Here is a 21,155-nt window from a genome sequence, read left to right as displayed (position 1 = left end):
CCATAAACACAGGGGGTGTTGGCTGAGTAGTGCAAATGTTGAAGTTACATTTTTTTGAGATAGGTGAGTAGGGTTGGAGGAGGTGAGAGTGTTTGAAAGTTAAGGTTAGGGTCGGAGATGGGTTAGGGACAGATGCCTGTCTGTGTGTGAGTGTGTGTATTTTAGGATTAGGGTCAGGCTTAGGGAAGGACATAAATGTAATTTTGTTAGTGTGTGATGGAATGTGTTTGTTTGTGCAGGAAAGTTTTTATTAAGGTAAGATGTACTGTAAAGGTTGGGTGGAGGGACAGCATTAGAGTTAGTGTTAGCACTCATTGCTAAGGTGGTACAGGGGGTGGTAGAAAATCTGTTTTGTTTCACAAATCATTATAAGAGGATAGATCCCCCTTCATGACAATGATGACAAATATACTTTGCCGAGAATATTTGTAATGAAGGAGTTCAGCCCCACAGGCTGTATAGTATGTTTCAACTCTTCTGTAAAATCTCATTCTGGGGTAATTGGCCACACCCATTTATAACACTGAACCAATCCACTTGACTTGAAGTTGAAATAACAGTAAAATCCTCTGTTTTATACTGCTAAATCTTCTTAAGTACTATTAACTGCTTTCCTAAAATAATCATACAATAAATTGTGCACCTTGTTATGCTTGCATGCTTTGTACTACCTTGTAAAACAACAACAGGTTAGAAATATATGCTTGAAAGTCCTTGTTTTGAGAATGTAACACAGTAATGGAAACAAAACCTTATGTCCTAACATATTCCTACCTTTTAGCACCATTGACATTCACAACTTCTTCTGAGCAGTGTTTTTTTCCTATAAATTTCTCCATTTGTTGCATTTCCTCTAAGCTCTGCAAAACATCAAAGAAACATATTGCTGACTGATACATGGAATGGACTTTGTAGAAATGAATGCCTATCACAAAGGCACTAAACTTGTTGAGACATTTTCAGCTCATTAGTAATTAACCCTGATGTGGCATGTTTGTACTTTCTAAAGTTTTCACTCAAAATGAAGGCAGAATCAACATCTATCAAACATATAAATATTACATAAATAATACATTTAAATGAGTTTAGAACAGGGGTGTCCAACCTTTTGGCTTGCTGGGGCCGCATTGAGTAAACAGAAATGGTCCTGGGGCCGCATATAAAATATATCATATAGTTAACTCTTTTGTTGCTCCGGAAGACCACAGTCGATCTCCTGGCTGTACTGTAGGTGCATTTGAACAATGAATAAATGTAATAAATGCCTAATATTTCCCTTAAAATTCTAATTCTCATTCTAATTCTCTAATCTAACAGTTAACTCTAACATCTTAGTTAATATATATATATATATATATATATATATATATATATATATATATTACAAATAAACAGATATTCACTACAGCACTAGCATTTTTCACTGGGAAAACCATTCCAGCAGTCCAACTATGTAAAATGTCAACATCAGCAGTCCTACAATACTATAATCCACAAAAATAAGCCAACAAATTTGCAGTAAAGTAAAGAATTCACATTACTGACTTAATAAAACAATTCTGAATAAGCTACAAGAGAGTCTCACCCAAACAAATAATTGGTGCCAGAAACATGGCCTCAAGTTAAATGCCAAAACATGCATCATCATCCCCTTTGAAGAGAGTGATGTCCCCACAAATTATCACATTAATAACAATGTTGTAAGCATGCAATAAGTTGTATGGTACTTGGGCCCCCAGGTTGATAGAAACTTGACTTTTGACCACCACGTTGTCTCCGTTGTAAGGAAAGCTTTTTATATGGCCCAATTCATTAGTAAGGGTATCTCATCCAGGGACAAAGAGGTCATAACATCCCTGTATTCTTCCTTTACAAGAGCCATTATTGAATGCAATGCCCCTTTTGACATGTGCCTCAGAAAAACACCCTGCCAAAAGAAAGACTACAACTATTTCTGCCAAAAAAGGTCAAAGGACTAAGTTCACTTAGTTATCCAAACAGACTAAAAAGCTTCTTGCTTTCCTCTGTCTCTCACTGGCCCCTATAAATTTCATCATTGGCTTGCTTTCCAGGCTAAGAAAGATCCTGCCTTAGGAGACTTCCTCTACCTCAGAAATACTGGTTATACTTAAAATGCTCACTACAAAGACCACAGCCTTCACTGCAACATAAACAAGCCACTTTTTATGGACAGGTTCTTGACACAAAAACCTTCAACATCTGTAAAAAGCTCCTCTCATTATCAAACAATGTAGTTCAGCAACATGATGGCTGGATGGATAGCCATAAATGTAGTCCTTGGGTAAGTAGCATAGCCTTCATCAAACCAGATGAAAAATCCACATACTAACCTTTCCCAGCTGGATGGCTAAGATCTAATATCGGTTACTCAAGTCTAGTTGCCCAAGAAGAGGGGCATGTTTAACTAAGAATTCCATTTGCAAAATTATATTCAGTATACATATTAAATCTCCCTCTCTCTCACACACACACACACACACACACACACACACACACACACACACACACACACACACACACACACACACACATACAAAAGCCCCTACTTGTAAAATAGGCAACCTCAGTAATCACATAACACCCACTCACTGAATGAAATTGTCTGGAAGTCAAAATATCTGAAAAAAAATCATAATAGAGATGGATTCATCCATGTAATTTCCCACCACCAAAAGGACCATCAATAAATCAACAAACAACTGCTCGGCAAAAAGTAAATCAATAAGAAAACCATAAACTATAATGAAACATACTGGGGTAAACATATAACTTGTGTCAATCCCCAGGTTAATCCATACCAAAAGATTGTTTCAGAGCTTCAGCTATGTACAAACAGCTTTCTCCTAAAAACTTAACTCATTGATATTTGCCTTGCTGTAATTATAACTGTAAAAAAAAAAGTGTTTTTAAGTTTATTCTGTACCGCAATGATTCTCACTGTTACGAGATGTAATCTCTGCCATATTGTATGAGTACTACATCCATAATTTGCTGTCTCTCTCTCTCTCATGTATTATATAGTTTTGTGTTATTTTTGGAGCTTTTCTCCCCGGGCCTCTGCTGAAAATGGACCTGTGCCCAGTCGGACTTTCCCGGTAAACAAATGTAAAATAAAATAAAATAAAATAAATAAAAATAAACTTCCCTCCAATCTAAAGCCATTTGACATTCAGACATTTTAATTTGTGCAGAAGTTACTCACAGACTGACAGTTTACCGAGCTGTAATGCTGACCTTTGCTTTAGAAAAAAACAAATTCCCAGACTTTGTCAATAGCTCAAAGTGTAGAGATGATTATTCATTTATTTTTGGAAAACATCTTTAAAACTGTTAAATTGATTACACACCCAGAAACACAGAAAAGTTATTGTGATTATGTAAACCACAGACTGCTGCAAGAAATCAAAGTCACATCAGCACTCTATGCTTATGTCCGAATAGATGAATCATACCTGTCAATTCCAAAAGAAGTAAAGTAGCTTAATAAGAAGGTTATTTGCAAGGTTGCATGGCAGTTTATATTGGAAATAAGCAGAGACATTAAAAAGACTCTGTTTTTCATAATTATGCCGAAAAGTCTTCCAAGGTAAATACAACTTCTGATTTAATATGGAACCATACCTCTCATCCTTAGAGCAAGAAATCTGAACAAAGCGCAAAATAAAAGTGGGACACAGGCCCAAAAATAGTTATGCATCACAGACACCATTGAAACAACTGTAGCTGCAAACATTATACATCACTTATAATCTTTCTATCCCATTATTGTCAGTTAAACATTACATGGCTCATTCAGTCCTGCCTTCTTTTGCATCAAAGAAAACTATGCTTTGAAATGACAAATGCATTAAAAATAATACATAAAACACATTGCATCAACATCCTGCAACTTCCTACCTGCAAGCAACCACAGAGCTTTCACTGAAACTAGGGCTGCTTGTTTCCCCAGAATGACAGCTCTCCCTAATTAAGTCTAATGGTATACAATCTACCAGTATCTGGACTACCTGAAATAAATTAAATTATGGCCTGTAAATTGAAAGTACACTTTGTTTAATTAAACTATATTTCTAAGCCCACTTACTATATTTTTTCAGTAACATCCCAATATCCATTTCCAGGTCACTTTACAAGGCATTGGCAGTGGTAGACTTGGCATCCTTCAGAACCCCACAGGCCCACACTAATACATTGTCCATTAAACGTAAATATCCATCCACTCTAAATGGCAAGAAGCTATGTCTTAAAAAATCTACTTCTGGCATGCGTACCCAAGTATTAGGTTTTGAAACAAAGAAACATATTCTCCACAGTCCGTAAGTCTCTGTCTTTAATAATCATCGACTGTTGCAGCACTCCCAACACATAAGCACACACATACACACTAAAATCCCCAACATTTAAAAAATGACATTGTGCCCACTTGATTTGCCAGAATTGATGATCCGTCAAAGCTAAGCTTGCTGTTGTCCAATCTACCACTGCTTAGAACCCACCAATGAAAAAACAGTACTAGGTGCTTTTTTGTTTGAATGAAAAAACAATACAACTTTATATGCTACAGTCCCACATAGTCAGTCCACTACTGACCCATTAACCCTAGGCTGCTGTCTCATTCTTACTCCCTGGAACTGCATTACCTTGGATGACTACTTTATTTTCCTAAGCAAAAGACGCAAATTGGAAGATAAGGCAAAAATCCAGACATTCTTTGAAAATCCATACAGTTAAGAGGTATGAGTTCATGTTCAATACAACACTCTCCCTGTCAGGAAAGTCGCAATTTAATGAAAGTGTACTCTTAATGTATGATATATTTGTGAGCTAACTTGTTTGTGTTCATTAGGTAGAATGATCATTGTTAGCCTCTTTGTGCATGCGTCTCTCTCTCTCTCATGCACACATACACACACACACACACACACACACACACACACACACACACACACACACACACACACACACTCTTCTTCTACTTTCACGCACACAATTCTGCTTTCATGCATGCACTCACTCACTCCGTACTTACCTATTTACACAGGTAATTGCTGTCCCTTTCAAAGGGAACAGCGGCAAATCCATACATGAGTCCCTCTTCAGCGAGAACACACACACACACACACACACACACACACACACACACACACACACACACACACACACACACACACACACACACACACACACACACACACTGATTGTTCAGTGCAAAATAATGGCGTAAATACACTGACCCTTTTTTGGCTCAAAAACAAAACTAGAAGGTGCTTTGGCGCATGCACACACCGACATTATCGTTACAGGTCATGGGAGCGAAAAACAGAAAACAAAAAAAATGTTTTGGCGCATGCGTACATCGATGTTGCAGTTAGAGGTTAAGGGCCGCATGGAAGAGCTCTGAGGGCCACATGCGGCCCGCAGGCTGGACACGTCTAGTTTAGAATGAAGAATCACCACGTTTGTTCAAAACGTAAAGATTGAGGGACTTCCGAGATGGCTGCACACTGATCAACAGCTTAATTTCAGCTCTCCCAGTGTGAAAGAAGAAACTGAGAAATAATAGCCAGTGATATTGTCAGCTTTAGTAAAATTCAGTTACTGGTTAGTAAGTACACTGCCTGGAAGTAGCAAAGAAGAAATTTAGAGAAAATGAAAGAAAATCAACCAGAAAAGGTGAAGAAAAAACACACTGGCTGGGAAGAATCCTGCAGCTGTTCAGCAAAAAGCAGTTCAAGCTTCAGCTCTGGTACAAGAAATGGCTTCCAGTAATTTAGAGGAAACATAAGTAAAATGTGCTCAGAGATGATTAAAATAAAACACTGAAGCAGTATATCAACTCAAATTACAAAAGAATGAAAAAAATGGAAGATGCTTTAAACAGATTTTCAGATGAACTCACAAAACTGCAAAAAACAAAAGTCAAAATGAAAAAAAAGGCTGGCTGAGTATGAGACTGCTCAAGAAGAGCTGTTTTAAACAAATGGTAGAACTAGAGGACAGAGCAGGCAGAAAAAACAGAGGATTTTCTGCTGTACCAGAGAAACTGGAAGAAACAGACTATATTAATTTTATGAAAGCACAAATAAGTAACTGGACTGGTATTCTATAGCAGGATTTGTTAATCAAAAGGCACATTGTGTGTATGCTCCAAATCTGGCCATGAGAAAGCAGCCAAGCCCTGTATTAGTAAAGATGCAATCATAACAGCAAAAACAGTTGATCCTGAAAAAAAACTCTAATACAAGGGCAAAATATTAAAAATTGGAGAGAGTAGAATGTTTGTAGAAAATGATTATTCAGTGTACCCCAGACAGAAAAAAAGCAGATTATCCCAGCAATCAAGTAATGTTGAGAAGCAGGTGTGAGATTCAAGTTGCTGAATCCAGCCATTTTTAAAATATTTTTTCCTGGAAGACATATCTCTCAAATGTCCAGATTTTTGCAGAATGTCCAGAATTTTGCTGCACATTTTGGTTCCTCATAAAATTTGTAGTTTTCTAGATTTTTTTAACAAATCTGTGAGGGCTTAATTCATTAAATAATGACAGGCATTTGAGTTTCAGTCTTCATATCCTTCAGAAAATATATAATAACACAAGACCTTTTATTCTAGCAACTTTCTAAGTTTATAAGAGCAATATTCAGAATTTGTCTTGATTTTTGGGGCTTTGTCCACTCATTGCTTTTGTCTTTGTCTAGATTTTTTTTGTGTTAAGAGGCTGAGAGTTATGCTGGAGGTTCAAAGTCATTGTTTGATACAGAACAGGCTAAAAGAGGAATATAGAATGGGTGAGCCATCAAACAAAAGGTGACTCTGTTTCTCTTTCTTCTGATGGTAAGGCTCATACAGAGACTTTGCCAGTGAAACCTTTTCCACTGTTCAAAAGGAAATGCTTGATTGACAGGGAAAAAAAAAGCACAGAAGTTGATTAGAAGAATTGGGAGTACCTTGAACTTGAACCCAAATCTAGGGTTGGGTGATGGAGATGAACAGGAAAAGACCAACTACAGTAAAATTTGTGAGTAAATTTGAGACTATAAAACATCAATCACATTTGAGAAATGTGGCTTTACAAGAAAAAGTGGCTGGGAAAGATTTTTGTGGACTTTGTTAAACTTGTTAGGGGAGTGACAGGCATCTGTCTCACTCCATGTCATTAATGTTAGGAAGGACACTTAAAGGGAAAAAGAGGGAAAATTAACTGTAAGTAAAACAATTTTGTTCATAACAGTATATGTATAAAACATTTTAAGATATAAATTGTATTAAATATAGTAAAGTATTTTAGTGATTGTTGTATGTTTATAGGTCCATAAGTGTTTACTAGACTAATGACCACAAGGGCCTTTTCAAGCCTAGCCATGCATCCCAAATCTATGATAAGTTCTGCTACCCTTGATAAGTGTAAGCATGGGCCTGGGAGATGAACCATTTGCAGGTTACCTGTGTCCATTAGAGACATAGGTGCCAAACCATGGAAAAATAAATACTAAAGTAAACAGGTGATTTTTTTCTTCTCTCTTTTTTAGTTTTAATAAATGTAGGCATTGCAATGTAAAAAAGATGGAATGGATGGACAAAAGCAAATCTGAGTCAACAGATTGTAATTTTGGACTGATGGGGTCAGGGATAGGGTGTACAGACACACTGATTATACTGTATGTAGAATTGCAATGTTTTATTTTTCTTTTACATAGGTAAATATTTGGATTAATGTCCCTGGCTTAATCTAATGACAACTGTTTTTTTGTGAATGCAAATAGGGTTTAAAAATGGGAGACCACAATGTAATAAACAGTTTTCTTTAAGCAAATAAAGGTTCAGTGCCAGATGAGAAATTATGATTTTATGTTTCCATGAAAACAAGCTGACTAAAGGTGCAGGCAATAAAGTGAAAGGTCTAGACATTGTTTACTGACAGTAACATAAAATTAAAAGGTACAAGGACAAGCAGTTCAGTCAATAATATAGTTTGAAATTATTAGAAGTGATTAAAAGATAGCAGCTTTTCTGATAAATAAATACTTTAATGCAATTACTAAAACAGTGTATAATTTAGTTTTATTTAAAGATAGCCAGTGCATTTTTTTTCTTAAGGCTACACGTTAATGTTTTCTGAAAGCATGCAAGTTGTTTTTCATACCTGGGAGGGGAATAAAGATAAGACAAGAACAGACAGCAATTAGAGCAAGTAGGAACATAGACTGTAAATTGTTAACCTTAATTTTAGGTTAGATTTTGCCTAGGTTAGGTTGCTAAACTTAGGGAGCCTATAACAAGAAAATAAAAAGTGATCTTGTAGAGGCATTCGGAATATTTATGAAATTTTATAAAAAAAATGTCTAAATGAGAGAAATGTGGAAATCAATAAAAAGCACAAATGAAAACATTTATGGAAAGCTTAGGAATGCCAGTGTTAGAGGTAGATGAGGCTCAACAATTTAACAGTTATGATAGGAGGAGATGGGATAAAATGGTGATGTATAATCAATCTGCAGGAAAGTCTCCAGAAATTGATAGCATTCTTATGGAAGTTTGGAAGCTAGGAGGGAAGAATGTGATAAATATCTGGAAGGATTTGTTTAACAGTATTTTAAAAATGGGGGTGGGGAGAGCACCAGCATCCTGGAAGAAAGCTGTGCTGGCTGTCATACCTAAAGACAGTAAAGACTCATCAGACCCAGCTTCATATAAGACCACTTCAATGTTAAATCATGATTATAAAGTGTTTATGTCTATAATAGCTAAAAGAATGGAAACATTGTTGCCAAAATTGATAGCTATGGATCACTGTTTATTGTTTTGTGTAGGGGAGTCAAAGATTTGACAACATTAATAGAGAACTGATGATCCAGAGGGAAGCAGAATGTAAGAAAATACCACCATTGTTAGTAGGTCTTGATGCAGAGAAAGCATTCAGCAAAGTAAACTGGGATTTTATGAGTAGGGCAATGGAAGCATTTGCATTCCCAGATACAATAATAAGGTTAATTAGGAGTATATATGAGGGTTCCTCTCTGATAAGTTGTGTCTCAATAAAGGAGTCAGGCAAGAGTGTCCTCTTTCCCCTTTGTTGTTTGCATTATATTTAGTGCCATTGGCAAAGAAAATAAAGGATTCAGAAATTCAAGGATATAACTGATATGGTAATCAAGAAAAGTTGGTTTTATTTGCAGATGACATTATTTTGTATCTGATATAACTAGGAAAGAATATCTCAGTGTTGTGGGGCATTCTTAGACAATTTCCACTCTTCTTAAGCTATAAATTTAATGAAGACAAAACAAAAGCTATAGCTCTAAACTATGTAACCAGACATGAATCGGTTCAGCAATATTTGTATTTATGGCAACATGGTAAAATTGAGTATTTTTAAGTATCTATTTAAAGAGTACTGTTATTGTAGTTGAGGATATGTGGGAAGAGACTTAACAGAATATCATACAAAAAAGTGAGAAAGTGGAAGCTCTTGTTTATGGGTATGGATAGCAAGATACAAGCAGTAAAAATGTTTATAGTTCCTTTAGTTTTTTATACAGGTCAGGTATATTTGTATTAATCAGAGGACAAGTTGTGGACAGTATTCAATAAAGACTTGAAGTATTTTGTCTAGGAGGGAATTAGGGCAAGGGTCAAGTGGGCTAAGTTGATCCCTTCAATAGAACAAGGTAGATTAGGATTACCTGATTTGAATAGTTTAGAGATGCACAGTTATGACTCATATACATACCACAAGCCAAAAGCTATATCTCAAAGTGGAAAGGGATGATGAAGTAGAGGATACATTCAAGAAATAAGGAGAGATTGGGATTTTTAATGCAGGTACTTAAACAGGATATCGACAGCCATACAGAATATTATATTTATAAATTAGCAGAAAGCATTCTAAGAATTAAGCCAACATGAAGTCGAGAAAGGAGATTCTGCCAATAGAGATGGCTGCAATTAGGGGTACAGAAAATAGGCATGAGGAATCTGGAATTTACTACAGAAAACTGGCAAAGAAACCAAGGTACTGGGAGCAAATAACTAGAGACAGAAAGGTGACAATGTGGGAAGAGGCCAAGAAGTCATTTGGATTGCAGTCTAGCAACTGCCTTCCCTGTCAGGGTTTGATATCAGAGTATAGGCAAAGAGAAAGAGATAGGGTAATTTTAATTGAAAGACCTGCTCTAACTGAAATTTTAGTTGAATCTAGAACAGAAGCTTATGTTAATTTCAATCCTCACCACTACCACCGGTGAGGGACATTCACTTGGAACAAAAATTGATGCAAACTGTATTTCCAGATGCAGCTCTCTGCACAAAGCACAGTTTCTTTTAAAAGCATACAGGGGGCACACTCAGTCTAGGGCCTGGGTTTCCCACTCTTTCTCCAGTCTCCCAATAAGACTGCTCACTGACACATCTGTAGAGTTGAGTCCTCAGCCGAGTGTTCCAAGCCAAGTCCTCCACTACCTTGGCTGTGAAACCAGTACTCTGTGTCCCTGCTCCAGGTAGCTGACACACACATACTCTTTGTGATTTTCTTTTCACATGCACACACAAACACACACACACACACACACACACACACACACACACACACACACACACACAGACAGACACACACACACACACACACACACACACACACACACACACACACACACACACACACACACCTGGGAAAGGCAGGCACAGATTTACCAGCTATGCCCCTCTGCCCAGACTATAAGGTAGATACTGCCACTAGAACAATCAAAAGCCAGATACCCTAAGGCTGTTACAAGGGTACACAAAAATACCGAGTAAAATTAATACTAATACAAATGATAGTGTTTCACCAATGCAGCAAGACTTTCAGGAGCAGCCACAGTGTCAAGTACAAGGACAAGTACTCTCAAAAGTTAAACGTTTCCAAAAAAAAAACCAGCCACAATGATGACAAGTTTTAATATATATAATAATAAATAATGAAAGAACATAAAAGTACTAAATCTCTATTTACAATAAACACCAGAGTTTCAATCACAGGAAATATTAAAAATAACACAGATGGATAGACTCACACAGATACAGAAAAACAGTACTTAACTAATATCACTATATTTTCCTGACTGATCAAAAGAACTACTATTCCCTGGTTACTTACTAAAGCAAGGCAAGATGACGTGAGTGAGTGGTCTTCCTTCTTGTCAGGTTTCACAAACAAACTGCCCTGAGACTTCTGTCTTTTCTAGTATTTCATTTTAGTGCTGGCTTACAGTGAACATATGTTTTGGGAGTGTAATGAGTTGGAAGACTTTAAGAATTCCCCACCAAGTACACTGACAGAAATATTGGGTATGCAAACACGCTTAACTAAGGAAATTATTTTTTGAGCTAGGATAAAGGATCTCAGTTGCCTAGATGTAGTAAGGCCTTGTTAAGTTTAATTCTGTTGGCTGCCAAAAAAGCAATTACTTGAAAAAAAAATCAAAGTTTAAACCAACTGTATTTGCTTTAATAGTGATGAATTCAACACAGTATGCCCAGAAAATGCAGGATATGCTAAGCCATAGTGATACATACCACAAAATCGAGAAGTATCAAGTAGACAGATTGATTTCCTCAGTACAGAATGTCCTGTATGACAAATTAATGACTAGAGCAATTGATAAACATCTATATGACTTTCTTGAAATGGTATATCCAACTATACCTGTTATCAAAGGGTTGCCTAAGATTCATAAGAACAGTGTTGACCCCATCTGAGACCGATAGTTTCGGGAAGAGGATGGGTCACTGAGCCCATTTCAATCTATGTGGAAACTGAACTCAAGAAGTTGTTGCCTTTCACACATACTGTATTGAGGGACACTGGTCAGCTGCTGGAGAGACTGTATGAAACAATGGAGCAAGAAAGCTCCATAGACAACCTCATTTTGGTGACGATGGACGTCAACAATTTATTCACTTGCATACCCAACAATCTAGGAATAGAAGCAGTAAGGGACTTTGCCTCTCATTTTGAAGTAAAGAAGGATGTGAATCTAGTATGCAGCTTCCTGGAATTCGTCCTGGAGAGCAATGTGTTCCTCTATGGTGATTGCTACTATTGGCAGAAATGGGGGGTAGCCATGGGCACCCCCTGTACAAACAGCTATGCCAATATAGTCCTAGCTGAATGGGAAAGGCAATGGGAAATGGATACGAAAAATGAATGGAAGGAATGCATCATCTTTTACAATAGGTTTGTGGATGATGTTATATTCCTGTGGAAGGGCAGTATGCAACTCCTAAATGATTTTGTCAACTATTTAACAAGGACGACTAGCTTTCTAAGATTCGAAGTGAAAACGTCAGCAAATGAGATCGAGTTCTTAGACGTGAGAATTTCAATGAATAATAGCAAAGGAATTGGCACCACTATATTTAGGAAACCAAATTGGAGGAACCATATGCTATACTACAATAGCATGCACCCGAGACATGTTTTTCAGAATATTGTTGAAAATCAAGTGACCAGGATATCCAAGCTCTGTACTGATGATGATGATTTTCTGCAGGAACAAGACAAACTCTTACAGAATTTTGCTTCAAGAGGCTATAATGAAAAACAATTAGTCATGAATAAAGGCAAAGCAATGTCCATTTGATTCAACAAAGGGCAACCGTACTACTGGAAATGGAAGCAGAGTGATGTGAACAAAGGTGGGAATAGCAACAGTCTCAGATGAATGATGACCTACAGCACTGATTCCTTTGATGTTCGTGAAACCATCAAGAAATTTTGGCCAGTCTTAACTGCTGACAGTAAAATTAAGAGAATAGTAGGGGAAACACCTAAGTTTCGTTATAAAAACAAGAAGAACTTAAAGGATTTATTGTGCAACTATGATGGAATACCTAACAAGCAGAGCACAGAAGGAATAAATAGGTTAGAAACTTGGAAATGTGGCTTTTGCAAAGCTTGCAGCCACATTAAATGTTCCAACAGTTTTGTTCATCCGGTAACTAACAAATGCTATAAGTTCTCTTGTTTTGCTAACTGCAACACCAAGAATGTTATATATGTTGGCACTTGTAATTTGTGCCAAGCCTATTATGTAGGAAAGACCAATAGAAAGTATAAGGAATGGATACTTCGCCACCTGTTAGACATCAGGAATAAAGTGGTAACCAATGCCCTATATGGACATGTGTCTGAAAATCCAGGGCATTCATTTAGCTTTATGGTTATCTCAAATGTGACTACTAACCTCCGTGGAGGAGACATTGTCAACAAAACTGAAAAGGAAGAAAGCAAATGGATCATGAACCTCAGAGCTAATTTATTTCCAAGGCTCAACAGAGTAGTTCCTATTAAACCTATTTTGAAAGAGAGAAGCCTAATTAAGAAATGAAATGGAGGCTTAAGGAAGGCGTGCATCTGATTGCTGTATGTGATTGGTTGAGCAATTAAGGATTTTTATTTAACAGCATTAAGTCAGGTCTACACACTAAGATCTGAAGAAGGTTTTTTTAACTGAAAGTGCTTATCCTGTTTGACCTGCAACTTGAACAGCACAATTTGTGCTTTTTATTTCTTCGTTTTTATTAAAGCCTACATTTTAACAGAATTTCTCAGTGAACTTTTCGTTGTGGTGGAAGCCTTTTTTTCATTTTATTATTTTTGCCTATTAAGGCTTCCTCTGGAGGTGGTTTTTGGTTTGGTTGTTTGTATTTGAAGTATTGAATATTATAGGGATCTTTAGAAAAGGCTAGAAGAAAATAACATAGAAAAATTGGAAAATGTGGGAAAATTACTTGCAGAATAAGGTTTTAGAGGACCAAGGATGTTTAAAGGAAGGCTGGAATTGATCATTTATATAATGTTGGATTGATGATAAAAGTATAAAAGAATATATATGATGTACAATGTTTGTAACTGGGATCAATTTAAGATAGTTTGTTTTCTTTTATATAAATGTATGTTTGTCTGTGTTTTAAGTGAAAATTCAATAAATGTACTTAAAGCACAAAATATTACCATTAATTACCACTAAATCATCAAAAAAAAAAAAAAAGTAATAGCAAATGTAAACCAGTAAGTTAGATTTGTGATTACCAAAAGATAAAACACAACTCCCAACCATGTCCCTGGAAATGAAATATATTAATTCCAGGGTCACACAAACTTGAAGGAAACAGGAAAAGCCCTGGAATTATATAACTGTTGGTCTAATAAAGTATGACTGTTGCATAAGTGAACCAACTGTACAACTGAAAAAACTCCAGTGTTCCAGCATATGGTGAAATTTGTACCGAAATATATCCCATAACCATTACTTAAATATATCTGGTAGGTTTCTGCAGTACAACATTACAAATTTTATATAGATATATGCAGTGCACACTATATTTGGCCTTATTATACTTGAAAAGTTATCTCACAGATTACAAGTTGAAGCACAAAAGTGGCTTTGGACTAAAAACACCTTCCCATACTATTATACTGGTGCATATTAAGTGATTACATTTATTTTCAGTCACAAAGAAATGAAATCAGGATTTTTTATATTGAACTGCTGAACAAGTTAGAAAAAAAATGTACAGTAGTGAGCAATCTTTATTTATTTATTGGTACTAAGGAACCACTGATTAAGAACCAAAATTGGCCTGATGTATACATAATACTCTCAATTGTATTTATATGACTAGTTCATGACATACCTGCATCAGTGGGAAACAAAATACAAGAAAAGTGATGACATTGCATACTTTAATAAGTACAATGCCCAAGGCACCAAATATCATCAGAAAAGCACAAAATGAAGAATTAAAGTAACAGTATAGTTTGAGAGCAACTCATTGGTATCACAAAAAACATAGAGTTAATTGATTGCAAGCCCTGCTTGGACCATAGATGCCTTTTATTGTATAAAAGCTACTCTGTTATAAGGTGAATGTTTTTAGATCTGATGATGCTTGTTAGCGAAAGCACTTATCTGTCTGGACACCATTGAATAAATCAAGTCTTATTTATTTACATATTTGTTCCTATTGTCAAAATTATGATGGAAAAGCCTATATAGATGTATGTATATATATATATATATATATATATATATATATATATATATATTCTCTCTGGGCTTATTTTTAAATGAATAGGTGAGACTTTAAAAATTATCCATTAAGCACTTTCATCCCTTCTGGATGAATAAAATGCTATTTTAACACTGCCATTGATGTTCTTGTATTGCTGTGTTTCCTGTTGCTCTCAAACTATACTGTTACGAGTGCTGGGTGTTATAACTTCTAGAGCTCTAAATAAAAAATTATGCGTATCTCCATACTGTACTATATGCTTAGCTAATGCATTGTGTACTAGGCCCCTTTTAATATGGTAGACATGCTCCCGTATTCTGTCCCTAAAAGCCCTATTGGTTTTCCCTACATAGAAGCAGGAGCAGGTCTGGCAAATAGCCAAATATACCAGATGGAGGGTCATACAATTGGCTGTTACAGATATTCGAATCTCCTTATGTAAATCAGGATGAAAAAATTCATCTTTTGTATCTATATATATATATATATATATATATATATATATATATATATACAAAAATTACAATGGCCACAGGGCACAGTATGTCCACCTTCAAATGTCAATTCATTATCTTTAGGATAACATAATAACCTTTTTAAGTTCTTCTTGTTCCTAAACAAAAAATGTGGCTCATCTCCAACTAGCTTCTTTATACTCTCATCTGTTTGTAAAACCGACCAATGTCTGGTGATGATATCTCTGATATCTGTATGGTCTGAAGTAAAAAAAGATGGAATTTTAACAAGAGATAAATTAGTGATAGTACCAGTAACATTCCTAGTAATAACTGGTCCAAATTAAGGTGCAGCAACATCTTGCCTCAAAGATGGAATATTACTTAATTGTCTTGTAATATCTACCTCATGATACCCTCTCTCTAATAATTTAGTTTTCAATTCTGCTAATTCTTGTGAAAATCCAGCTTCAGAGGGATTCAATCGGGAGGCTCTAATGCCTTGCCCTTTGATGATGTTCCTAAATACATATGTTGGATGCATGCTAGATCTCAATAAGAATGTGTTACAATGGCATGGTTTCCTATAAATGCCAGTATTAATCAATCCACTTGATAATTTCTCTATGTATAGATCTAGAAAATCTATCTTGCTATTAGATTTGTTCATAGTGAACTTTAGAAAAATCTGTCAGGTTGTTCATTTTCTTTAATAATGTGTCTAATTACTGTATTTGCCCCTGCCACAGGACAAAAAGATCGTCCACAAAACGTCGGTAAAACCTGACATGGTCTCTAAATTCAGTAATTTTGAATAAAGCTGTTTCCTCCCAGTATGCCAAAAACATGTTGGCATAACTATTCGCACATGTTTTTAGATCTGATGATGCTTGTTAGCGAAAGCGTTTATCTGTCTGGACACCATTGAATAAATCAAGTCTTATTTATTTATACATTTGTTCCTGTTTCACTTCGTTTCCTTCAGTTTTTTAATTTTATATTTATTTTCTTTGGACTGGATACGGAGAGTTTATCGGGCTTTTGGTGGTTAGTTTGTTTATCCATAATTTTGACAATGCTTTGTGCGAGTAAACAATTACTCAAAAAATATTGTTGAAATTAACATTAGCGAACGAGCATAATAACGAATGAAAAAAATTTTTTCAATCTTACCTTAACATTTGGTGCCATTCACAACATGTTTAGTAGGGGGGCAAGCCGTTATACACCCCTCCACACCCATATATATATATATATATATATATATATATATAGAGAGAGAGAGAGAGAGAGAGAGAGAGAGAATATTAAAAAGGAAAGTACAGGCAGTACATGAAATCTGCAATTCACTTATGGTCTGTAATATGAACTCAAGACAGGAAAAGTGTCTCTTATATGACATGTAAGAAGAATAAAGTTGCCCATCTGATATTGAAAGGCAGAAAGAAAAAATGGTACTTACGTATTATTGCAAACACATTCTGAACGACTCACTGCAGTTGTGCTTGTGCCGCAGGCATTTACTCGCTGTATTATGTTGTTAAAACATTTAGTAGATGGTGAGGAAAGTGCTATTTTAACTTTCTGCTGGATCTTGTATGAGTACACCCTGCACTTTTGTAAGGTTACACACGTTTCCTAGCCTTGCCATTGCTTTTCTGTTTGTAACAATCTGTAGGTTGCTTGTACTTGCACTTGCATGCTGCATAATTCTACTTGGACATGTAGCACTGTGTGCGTGAGGTGTGTAACAGTCTGTAGTACTATGTTTGGTTTCTATTTCCTTCATACTTTGTGGAGGGCATCATAAATTGGAGCGGTGTGGGTGGATTTAGGCAGTTATTCTTCTGCCATGCCTTGCTTGTATTGCTATAAAATGGTATCACTGATAGATTTTCCCAATGGTGCACGATGACCTGACATGAGTTGGAGGTCCGGGGCTCCATTCTGATGTTAACATAATGAAGGGGGCCAAGGCAACAGCGAGATATGCAAACATAAATTCATAAGCTAACTACTCTAAGAACATACTCCAACAAGAAAAAAAAAAAAACGAACCTAAATATTTGCACAAAATAATGACTTGGTAGACATTTTCAACAATTGATCTAGTAACCTCTGATTTACAGAAACTCATTATAGCAGCCTACACTGTGTTCAAGTGAACAAAAAATGAGATAAGTTGTTCCCTGAAGTGACAAAAATACACATAATATAAACCAGACCATAGAAACACACTACGTAGAATTCTGAATTCATCTCAGACTTTGGAGTCTTACTGCTTAAGTAAAATGACCACACACAATTATGTATTTAAATTACATCTTCATTTCCTTGGTTGGTTTTCCGATCATCCTTAGAAAATGTAATTCACCACCAAATCTTATTACCACCCGGAATTTTAAACCTCCTGTAATAAAACAGTTCTGCCAGCAGCTAAGACAGCAGTGAGTCGCTTACCATTTCGTTGTAGTTATGAACTTGTTGGTCATTCAGAATGTGGTTGCCATAATACATAAGTATATATATACATACATGATATGTGTATTTAGTGCTTCTGTGTCTACAATAAACACTTCTTTTCTGAAGTTGAGTCATGGAATTTCCTCACTAAGTGCCTGCATTTTATCTTTTTTATACATACGTAATTCGACTGACAACTATTTTATATACGTTTTGTCTATAAAAGACATATTTTAGATATTTTACTAACTCCAGCTTTACTGGGTTCTGACAGCCTAAGTCTGAATTTCCCACACCAGAAATGTTTCTTTTTCCTCATAATATAGTGAGTTGGATTTAGAATGATAAATATAGAGACTGAAAGGTGTCTACTGCTACATCAGGATGCAAGGTGTAAAGCCCCCAAAAGCTTTTGTGATTCTTTTACCTATCTATCTATGTATCTATCTATTAGTTTAGCTATCTGTCAGACATTCTATTGATCTATCTATCTATTCTACCTACCTATATATCGTTTCTTGACTGGGTTATTCTCTAGTTTAGTTTCCCCTTTTCAGTGGAGACCAGGTCTGGTATGTATAATACTAGGGGAAATTTGACCAGGATACTGGGGAATTTTCCCAGTTCTTTTTGATAGGTATCATGGGATCTTTTACATGCACTTGAACTATCAACAACTTATGTAGATGGGAATCTCAGTTTAATATCTTATCTGAAGGATGGCACACTCAGGAGTGCAGTACTCCTAATGCTAGACTTTAGTTTCAGCAATTTGAAAATGAATCCAACCAGCTGGAGTGGAAAGACAATCAATCATGTTACTTGTTGAGCCAGTGACACTCAATGAAATGTTGTTTCAGCAATCTGATTGCATAGGAAGGGCACATTGTGAATAGTGGATATAGAGAAAGTGCTGCAGTCATACTGTGCCATCTTTACATTTATTCTGAATTGATTATCATTAACAAATAGTGATGTAGTAATTTTTTATAGTTTTATTTGGTTTATGTTAATGATTTCATTATATGTTACAGTAATTTAGAGTTTTAAGAAATTTCTTCTGCTTTGTTACCTGTTGAAAATAAGATCATTAGTTATCTATTATGTTGAGTTTAAGCCACGGTGGTACAGCGGTAGCATTGTTGCCTCACAGCAAGAGGTTCTCCCATTCGATTGTCAGCTAGAGTGCCTTCTGTGTGGAGTCTGCATGTCCTCCCCGCGGTCGAGTGGTGCTCGAAAGACATGCGTAGAATGGGCGTGCCTTCATTGAAGGTTGGGCGCCGAGCTGGCACTTTGGCACCCGTAAAAAATATACTGCCAGTCATTAGTGGACCGGAGTTCCACTGTGGCGACCCCTAACCGGGAAAAGCCGAAAGAAGAAATGATCTAATATGTTGAGTAGGTTGCTCTTACAATATAGAGCTGTCTCATTTACAGGAGTTATGGAATTCTGACAAAATAGGAAAATACATCTATTTATATTTTAGTGTCAGTAGCAAAATGTATGCAGTTGTAACAGCGTATACAAAATGCAAACATTCAGTTAGAGCAGTGTGAGCAGATAAACAGGGCAGCCACATTGCCAACTATGCCTAACAATACAAATGTAGTTTGCAGATAAAACGCAGTGCAAGAAATGATGGACAAGGACTATAGTTGAGCTAGTGCTGCTTACTATGAATTTCTCCTTCTCTCCTCTACTGCCCTCGAAACAGCTCCAGAAAATTGCTTAGTACTAGAAAAGAATACATTGCATGCAACAGATGTCAGCGAGTCTTAGTGAATCTCTTCTAAGATACTCCCTGTGATTCAGAAACAATGTGGGCATCACCTCAACCAGCCGTCCTCTGTTTACTGTGGAGGATCAACTTATCCCACTAAACCCTTGCCTCCTATCCCTCCCAGATAAATTCCTTTGCCTCATTGTTAATTATTGTCCATAACTTTTCTTCTGGTTGATAAAAATGTGCCTGACCTGTATACCCTGTATATAGAACTAAAGGAACTACAGACTCTACAGACTTTTTCACTGCTTGTATCTTGCTATCCATGTCTATAAACATGAGCTTCTAGTTTCTCAGTTTTTGTATTATCCTTTGTATAGTCTTTCCCCACATATCCTTATTTGCCATAACAGAAGCCTTTTTAATCCACACTCCTAAATACGTAATCTTGTCATGTTCTCATACATATCGGTATTGTTGAACCAAGTTATGAATTAAGTTATGAGTGGGTGCATAATTTACAACTATAGTCAGTGTTTTATCTTCATTAATGTTATATAGTGAAAAGACAGGAAACTGTCTCAAAATGTTCCACAACACAGAGATGTCCTTTATCAAGTGCAAAATAATATCATCTGCAAAAAAAGTCAACTTTCCTTGATTACCACACCAATTATATCTTTATTTTCTTAGCCAGTGGCTCTAAATATAAAGCAAATAAGAAAGGGGAAAGAAGCCACTCCTGCCAAGACTCTCCTGCCTGGTTTCTCTGCTCAAACAGCTTATTGGACTGACCCCCCCCCCCCACTTTAATTCCTGTCTCCAACCCTTCATACGCCTTAATGATTAACCTTATAATTGTATCAGGGAATGCAAATGGGTCCATTGCCTCACTCATAAAATCCCAGTTTACTCTGCTGAATGCTTTCTCTGCATCAAGACCTACCAAAAACATAGGCATTTTCTTACATTCTGCTTTCTTCTGGATCATCATTGTTCTAGTAATGTTGTCAAATTATTGCCTATCCTCCACAAAATCACATTGATCCATATCTGTCCATGTTGGCAACATCTTTGTCATTCTTTTAACTAATGTAGACATAAACGCTTTATAATCATGGTTTAAAATTGAAATGGGTCTATATGAGGCTGTGTCTGATGGGTATTTACCATCTTCGGGTAATACAGTCACCACAGCTATCTTCCAAGATGCTAGTGCTTCTCCTTTTACAATGGTATTAAACAGAATCTTCCAGATCTTTATCACTTTCTTCCCTCTTAACTTCTAAACTTCCACGGGAATACCATGTTTCTGGAGAGTTCCCTACAGATTGACTATACATCATCATTTTTATCTCATCTCCTCTTATCTTAACTATTGTATGTTAAGCATCATCTTTCACTAATATTGGCATAATTAAGTTTTCCATATTAATT

The sequence above is a fragment of the Protopterus annectens genome, chromosome 10.part0 (genome assembly GCF_019279795.1).
Source record: "Protopterus annectens isolate FY-2018-M chromosome 10.part0, PAN1.0, whole genome shotgun sequence".
In the NCBI taxonomy this organism is placed as follows: domain Eukaryota; kingdom Metazoa; phylum Chordata; order Ceratodontiformes; family Protopteridae; genus Protopterus; species Protopterus annectens.
This window is presented reverse-complemented; position numbering follows the sequence as displayed.